General features: G+C 32.7%; 1 pseudogene; it reads left to right on the forward strand.

Moving 5' to 3' along the window:
* The first annotated feature begins 2,656 nt into the window (after positions 1 to 2,656).
* LOC129759727 (cytochrome c oxidase subunit 1-like) lies at positions 2,657 to 7,815 on the forward strand (annotated as a pseudogene).
* The last annotated feature ends 904 nt before the right edge of the window (positions 7,816 to 8,719 follow it).

Genomic DNA, 8,719 nt, shown 5'->3' on the forward strand with positions numbered 1-8,719 from the left:
CGGATGCAATTTTGCGGGTGCTTGATTAATTATGTAAGTATTTTTTTCTAGGCTAGTTTCATAAAAGAAGCATATGATACGTACATAAGTCAACAACATATAGAAAAACATGCTTACGCAAAGCGACGAAGATGACAGTTGGATTGGGATTTTTATCTCATCACACAACTGAGATATTTGAAGTGGCCCTCGTTTCCCCATGGCACACGTTACCCCACTCTCCCCTACAATAAACAGAGTTTACATAACAAATGACTTAAAAATGACATGAACGAACTTAAATTTTGAATCAAAAACTTGTTGGTTTCTATTTTTTTTTCATGAATACGTTTGTTTTTTTTTAATTACATCGTGGAAAACCTCTTTATTGCGGTTATGTAGAGTTTGATAAACAATTGTGTTTGATAATTCATTAATAAATGCGATACAAATAAACTGCTTAAATAAATTCAGTGTGTTAAGTTATTACTTTAAAACGTAAATAATTTAATTCAAAAGAAATAGACATATAAATTTCTATGCGCTGCACATACATACCCAAGTAACCAAAAGTTCCATAGAATGGTCTCTTAGAAGCTTACTCAGCCCTGATTGAAGGCTTTATAGCGTTCTACTCAGCCGAAATTTTAAGTTCTTATTGATACTTTCAAGTTCCATAAACAAAGCTGAGTAGAAGGCTATTCAGCTTCAAATAAAACTTCGAAAAAAAATCATGCAAAAATAAAAAGCAATTTTAAGCCGTTTTTCTTGCTTTGAATTCTGATTTGCTTTAATCTTTATTGTTATTTATATTTGATTCTATTTTCAACAATTTTAAACTTACTTGAAAAATTTTACTGCATATGGATTTGAACTTGAACCTGCGGGATGAAAGCTGAGCACCTTACCTTTGTACCATGGCTGTTTTCTGATTTAATGGTATTTGAAACATCTATTTGAAATAATTTACGGGTTATCCTTTTGAAAGTAGGCGGGATGAAAAATGGTAAACAGCCAGAAGTTGTAAACAAGAGCCGCCGTATGAAAAAAAAAAATCCTTGCCTTCAAATTTGCAAACCATGAATCGAGATCACCGTGTGTGTAATCAATTTTTCCCGTGTCGAACCCGCAATATTTGCAATTAAACGGTAGTGCGCGAACTGAATGTTAGTTTTTATAATATTTGTTTCTCATTGTATAACGTTTATTTGCAGTTCAAGAAAGGAATATACCTAAATATGAGGGCCATCAACATGCCGCTGCAACTTCCGTTACAATCCAATTTCGAAGAGCTGCAGAAATAGATTCAATAGGAGGGTGTTAAAATTTGTGTCTCGTTTTTTATGTTTTTAAACAGAAAATATCTGTACATTTTAGATTGGCTGAAACCAGAAAACACAACTCAAGAAAATTATCAGTGTTTGGGCATAGAAATCGGTCCTCCACAGCAACGAGCTAGGCAGCGCGATTTCGACACGGCGCAATCAACGAAGACGCATTCACCGACGGCGCGTGAGGCGCGTGAAATATTTCACCCCTTTCTATTTATCGTTCTGCAAGCAGCGAATTGTTTGGTGGAAGAAAGGGCGCTTTCTTCACCAGCAAAAAGGAAGGCTTGGCTTGGATTTTTGAATCCTCATTCCTTCACTTCAGATTGTTCCAGCACGACGAGCAGACGGCCAGGCCGCAAGTTTCAAAAATTACTGTTCTACTAATTGTTAAGTGTTTAGTAATAAAATAAATCAAGTAGTAATTAAAGTCCTTTAAAGTAAAATGAATGTGTAGTCCAATAGTGCAATAAATTGTTTAAATTGTGTACGAGTTGTGTCATCATTTGACCGCAAAAGTGAATAGAAAAACTTATCCGAAACTTTGGGAGTTAGTGTCTGCTAAATTAATGTCTGGGAATCACCCACTGCAACCCTGAGCCCTCGACAATCAGAATTGCACGTTTTTACGGGAAATCTTCGAATTCAACATTGAATAATAATTTTTAACTTTTTTATGTTTTCCCCTGCCCCCATTGTCTAATTCACCATCGACGTAGAGGAAAATAATTGTTTTTTTTTTTTTTTTGGGAAAACATCTTAATGAACATGACAGATTGAACTATCACAAATTATAAAAGGCTTTGAAAAAACTCTTAAGCGAATGTGAACAAATCATGTGAAAAATATCGACACAACTCGGACAACACACAAAGTCTATAAAAGTTCTGAATAGGAAAAAACAAGTTCATTAGAAGTTCCATATGAAACTTAAAAGTTCGTTGGAAGTTCCGCATGGAACTAAAAAGTTCGTAAAAGGTTCATTAGAAAGCACGATATTTAAAGATAATTTTCAAATTTTTGAAGTCGCTTTGAACGCACAAAAATGTTCTATGATACTTCTATGGACTTTCCTGGTTCGTTAAGAAGTCTAAATTGAGCATTTTCGAAAAATTGTTGTTTTTGCTCTCGAGTACCTTTTACTCAGCCAAATGTGAACTTTGAATGCACACGATTAAGTAACTATGCGACTTTTGGTCACTTGGGATAGTAACTATGTAACATATGTAACTCGTTTTAATGAAATTGCATTGTTTTTAAACTACTAAGACATATACAAAAACAGAAATAGCGTACCTCAAAAATCAAGTTAATTTCATTGATTGACAGTTCTTTGAAATTCATCCGAAATGACTATTGCCCAACGTTCGTTCACACTCAGGTGAAGCAAATCAGATTAATTTCATGCACAATTTTGCACATTTATTTTTAAAATTTTCAATGTTAACATATTTCAATTTGTTTGCTAAATATTAAACCTTTTTTTTACAATGAGCTCAATCACTCCAATCAACAAAAAAGTAGCTTCTCCGTCTGTTTTGGTTACCATTAAGGCTGGAACAAATATCAATTCCTTCTTTTGTCACCCCCCCCCCCTTCGAAATTTCCAAAAAACCCGAAGGGGGAAATAAATAAACTGTTAAGTATTTCATGGAAATTTCGATAAAAAAATCCAAGTATTCGAAAGATTACAAGACCAAAAAACAAATTTTGGAAGATGGAAGTTATTTTACCATGAGTGTTCTTGATTTTATTGAATTTTTCGATAAAAAATTACTTGATTTATAGGTTTTGTGCAATGATATAGTATGTAATTTTTTTGCATACAAGCTTTGTTCAATTTATTCCAATTTATTTGTTTTTCGCATTATTTTTTATTGTCCCCCCCTCGCGATGTTCCAACTCCGAGTGACAAAAGAAGGATTTGAAATTTGTTCCGGCCTAATTTGAAAAATAAATATTTGCATCACCTCCCTTTACATTCCAAGAGTTTTTGCCGCTGTGTTCATTTACATGAACCCAACAATCTGTCAAGTATCGAGACCCGACGGATCCGTACTCAAATTGAACATAATTACGTGAAACGGCAAACACCGGTCTTCAGGAGGCCCTCAACAATCTACCATTCGGATGCAAGGTGACACATCTGCTGGGGGCCATCCAGAATCCGCAGATGTCCGAGGATGCCCGGGTCATGGTTTTAGGAGTTTTATAACTTTGCCGCCGGAATCGAAGGAACAGCTCAAACAGCAGATTCCGCTAGAGATGGAGGTTGCCCAGAATCTTATCGACGACGATGGCAGTGGCTGGAGTTTTACAGTTTTTTGGAAATGTTCCAGCGGCAGAAATAAACACTGTGAATCTTAGATCCCTCGTCGGATCCGGAGCTGCGGTTTTAGGCCTTTTGGGTGTTAATTTTGATAGACAAAGAGGCCGGTAAAAGAAAATTGAACGCGAAATAAATAAGCAAATTAGAGAGAATCGTGATTTTTTTTTAATATAGAATGAAAGTAAAAAAAACTCGGGTCGTTTAAAAAACTCATCAGCCAGCGAGGTACGATCCCCGCAGTTACAGATTTTGTTGCTTAAAAAGATCGTTATATGAAGTCAGAGTTCATGTTACAAGTTTTTATTATACGCACGGAATGATTTGATAAAAATTTCGTTCCATTTTCTTATGTTTTTTTGCCTTTCCACCTTGTTTCCCATCGAGTCACTTGCGAAATAGGTTACGACTCCAAAAGTCACTTGCCACCAACTCGAGTCACGCCATTCGCCTCTGAGAATACGGTGACAGTTAAAAAAAGTTCATTCAAGTCACCTAAAGTTCATTGAAGTCACGGCATTCGCCTGCTAGAATACGGTGACTCTAAAAAACTAAGTCACTTCACGTCACTCGCCTCGCAGAATAAGCCCCAGTTTGTCCTGCCGAGATACCTAGAGGCAACGAATAAGAATGCGTACATGCGAAATCAGTTTGAATCGTACACTCGTACACTCAGAAAAATACTATTATGTATGCCATAAGATTCTCTTATGAAGTGGCGCCATAAGAAAAATTAATGAAATTCATAAGATTGTCTTATAACGCGAATGAATTCTGAAGATGAACGCCTACTTCAATGAGAGGTTGTTGCTTTTCATAAGAGATTCTCATGGAAACAGTAAATCACTTTCTAATAAGAAAAATTCTCGATATTTCATGCTGAAAACATTCCGTTTATTGTTTGCCAAATTTGTTTAAAATTAAATCCTTCATGGTCACCATCAGCAGCGCATCAACAGACGGCTCCATTAAAGTTTTTTTTTTGCCGCATCTTAATCTTCGACCTTTCGTTTTTAGCCGATCAGCTTGCTGAAAAGTAAACAAATAATGTATTTTAGTTTACTAATATATTCAACGTTCACACCAAAAACATCGAATCGAACTTACCATTCCGGAGATAACAATAACATTTAACATTGAAGGAAAACTATAATAACTATGAACTGGCGATTGCTTCGTACTGTTAGATGATGAAAAAAAAACTGATGCTATGAATGAATGTGTTCATCATTTTTTCACAATGCCGTTTCTTCTATTTTTCATAAGAACATCGTATGAAAATTGAAAGAATTTCATAAGCCTCTTATGAAAAATTAGTTTGGACGCAAAAAAGTGGTTCATAAGATGTATCTTATGAAATTTATAATAAGATTTCTTCTGAGTGTACGGTGTAGTCGACTTCTCAGGCAGGCAGACACGCGTCTCGAAGGGAAACATACAAACACAATTCGGATTGTTTTTGTGTGTATCTCTGAAGGGCGTGTCTTAGATTATTTCGTGGCACTCACTCAAGGCACGCGTATGGTGTGTTCCTCTCTGCCGATTAAATGATGCAAAATCTCTAGAGAGATCGTTACGATTCCTCTGTCGATTTGAGTTACCTCTCTGCCGATTCAAGTTTACTGGGGAACGGTTTCTTCTGAGTGTCGCAGTTATCGAATGATGAGTTTTTGGAGCGATGTTAAAGAGTGAAGATGTTGGACGTAGAAGACGGTTCAGTTTTGAAGAACCAAGCGGACTTTGGAGAAGTCGGACGGACACGACAACAATGTCCTTCATAGAAGAGTTTAGATTAGTTAGGAAGCTTCTGGGAACGATCATATTACATTTTGTCCTACAAAAAGTCAATCGTTTACCTGGCATCACGGATTGTATTCGAAAAATTATCCATCAAAGCTCCTCACGTTTAGAAAGCGCCATAAATCAGGCAACAATAACTGCAGTGAATTTCCAAGATTAACCTACACTTAAAATAAAACTTATTATATAAATTTCATCACTTACGTATTATTATCGAGTAGTATAGTCCTATTTGCCGCTGGTAGTGTTCGTGATATTATGCTGGTTGTTTCACCAACACTTTTCAGTTTTGGGACAATCAACCTCAAAAACGACCATGTGCGTCGGCCGGCTGCCCGTTTTTTGTACCGAGAGTTTTTGAGGTTAATTGTCCCGTCTCATCTGTACACGCTCAGCAAGTGTGCGTAAGAAATGTCAAAAACAACTCTATAGTAGAAAATGGAGCTGGGACTGGGTGAACTGTTTATCCACCTCTATCATCTGGAACAGCTCATGCTGGGGCATCAGTTGATTTAGCTATTTTCTCTTTACACTTAGCTGGAATTTCTTCAATTTTAGGAGCTGTAAATTTTATTACTACAGTTATTAATATACGATCTTCAGGAATTACTTTAGATCGAATACCTTTATTTGTTTGATCAGTAATCATTACTGCTGTATTATTATTATTATCATTACCTGTATTAGCAGGAGCAATTACTATATTATTAACTGATCGAAACTTAAATACATCTTTTTTTGATCCTATTGGAGGAGGAGATCCAATTTTATATCAACATTTATTTTGATTTTTTGGTCATCCAGAGGTATATATTTTAATTTTGCCTGGATTTGGAATAATTTCTCATATTATTACTCAAGAAAGAGGAAAAAAGGAAACATTTGGAACTTTAGGAATAATTTATGCTATATTAGCAATTGGATTACTTGGTTTTATTGTATGAGCCCATCATATATTTACAGTTGGAATAGATGTTGATACACGAGCTTATTTTACTTCTGCAACAATAATTATTGCTGTACCAACAGGAATTAAAATTTTTAGTTGATTAGCGACACTTCACGGAACTCAATTTAATTATAGCCCAGCTTTATTATGATCATTAGGATTTGTTTTCCTTTTCACAGTAGGAGGATTAACAGGAGTAGTATTAGCTAATTCATCAATTGATATTGTTTTACACGATACATATTATGTTGTTGCTCATTTTCATTATGTATTATCAATAGGAGCTGTATTTGCTATTATAGCAGGATTTATCCATTGATACCCCTTATTAACTGGATTAATAATAAATCAAACATGACTAAAAATTCAATTTTCAATTATATTTATTGGAGTAAATTTAACCTTTTTTCCTCAACATTTTTTAGGATTAGCAGGAATACCTCGACGATATTCTGATTTTCCTGATAGCTATTTAACTTGAAACGTAATTTCATCACTAGGAAGTATAATTTCATTATTTGGAATTATTTTATTTTTATTTATTATTTGAGAAAGAATAATTACTCAACGTTCAACAGATATACCTATACAATTATCGTCATCAATTGAATGATATCATCCTATACCACCAGCAGAACATACTTATGCAGAATTACCTTTATTATCTGCTAATTTCTAATATGGCAGATTAGTGCAATGAATTTAAGCTTCATATATAAAGAATTTTATCTTTTATTAGAAATATATAATGGCAACATGAGCAAATTACGGACTTCAAGACAGTTATTCCCCTTTAATAGATCAATTAAACTTTTTTCATGATCACACTATTTTAATTTTAATTATAATTACAACTTTAATTTCTTATATTATATTTATATTATTTTTTAACAAATTTACAAATCGATTTTTACTACATGGACAAACAATTGAAATTATTTGAACAATTTCACCAGCCATTATTTTAATATTTATTGCATTTCCTTCACTTCGACTTTTATATTTATTAGATGAAATTAATTCTCCTTTAATTACTTTAAAAGCAATTGGTCATCAATGATATTGAAGTTATGAATATTCAAATTTTATAAATTTAGAATTTGATTCATATATAATTCCTACAAATGAATTAAACATTGATGGATTCCGATTATTAGATGTAGATAATCGAATTATTTTACCAATAAATAATCAAATTCGAATTCTTGTAACTGCAACAGATGTTTTACATTCATGAACTGTTCCATCCTTAGGGGTAAAAATTGATGCTACTCCAGGACGATTAAACCAAACAAGATTTTTAATTAATCAACCAGGACTATTTTTCGGTCAATGTTCTGAAATTTGTGGAGCAAATCATAGTTTTATACCAATTGTTGTAGAAAGAATTCCAATAAATTATTTTATTAAATGAATTTCTAGTCAAATTAACTCATTAGATGACTGAAAGCAAGTAATGATCTCTTAAATCATAGTATAGTAAATTAGCACTTACTTGTAATGAAAATTTTAAAAAATTAGTTTACCCAAAAACCTTAGTATGTCAAACTAAAAAAATTAGTTTATAATCTAATATTTTTTACATTCCTCAAATAGCCCCTATTAGATGATTAACCTTATTCTTTGTATTTTCTTTAACTTTAATAATTTTTAATATTAAAAATTATTATTGTTTTTTTTATAATCTAAAAGAATCTTCCCAAAATCTTAATATTAAAAAGTCTAATTTAAATTGAAAATGATAACAAATTTATTTTCTGTTTTTGACCCTTCAACTACTATTTTTAATATGTCACTAAATTGATTAAGAACTTTTATTGGCCTTTTAATTATTCCTAGTTCTTTCTGATTAATACCTAATCGATTTCAAGTAATTTGAAATAATATTCTATTAACTCTTCATAAAGAATTTAAAACATTATTAGGGAATAATGGACATAATGGAAGAACTTTAATATTTATTTCATTATTTTCATTAATTATATTTAATAATTTTTTAGGTTTATTTCCTTATATTTTTACAAGAACTAGTCATTTAACTTTAACTTTAACATTAGCATTTCCTTTATGATTATCTTTCATATTATATGGGTGAATTTGTCATACTCAACACATATTTGCTCATTTAGTTCCTCAAGGAACACCTGCTGTTTTAATACCTTTTATAGTTTGTATTGAAACAATTAGAAATGTAATTCGTCCAGGAACTTTAGCAGTTCGATTAACAGCTAATATAATTGCAGGTCATTTATTAATAACATTATTAGGAAACACAGGACCAATAAGCACTTCTTACGTAATTTTATCTTTAATTTTAACAACTCAAATTGCATTATT

The sequence above is a fragment of the Uranotaenia lowii genome, unplaced genomic scaffold (assembly GCF_029784155.1).
Source record: "Uranotaenia lowii strain MFRU-FL unplaced genomic scaffold, ASM2978415v1 HiC_scaffold_255, whole genome shotgun sequence".
NCBI classification, from domain to species: Eukaryota; Metazoa; Arthropoda; class Insecta; order Diptera; family Culicidae; genus Uranotaenia; species Uranotaenia lowii.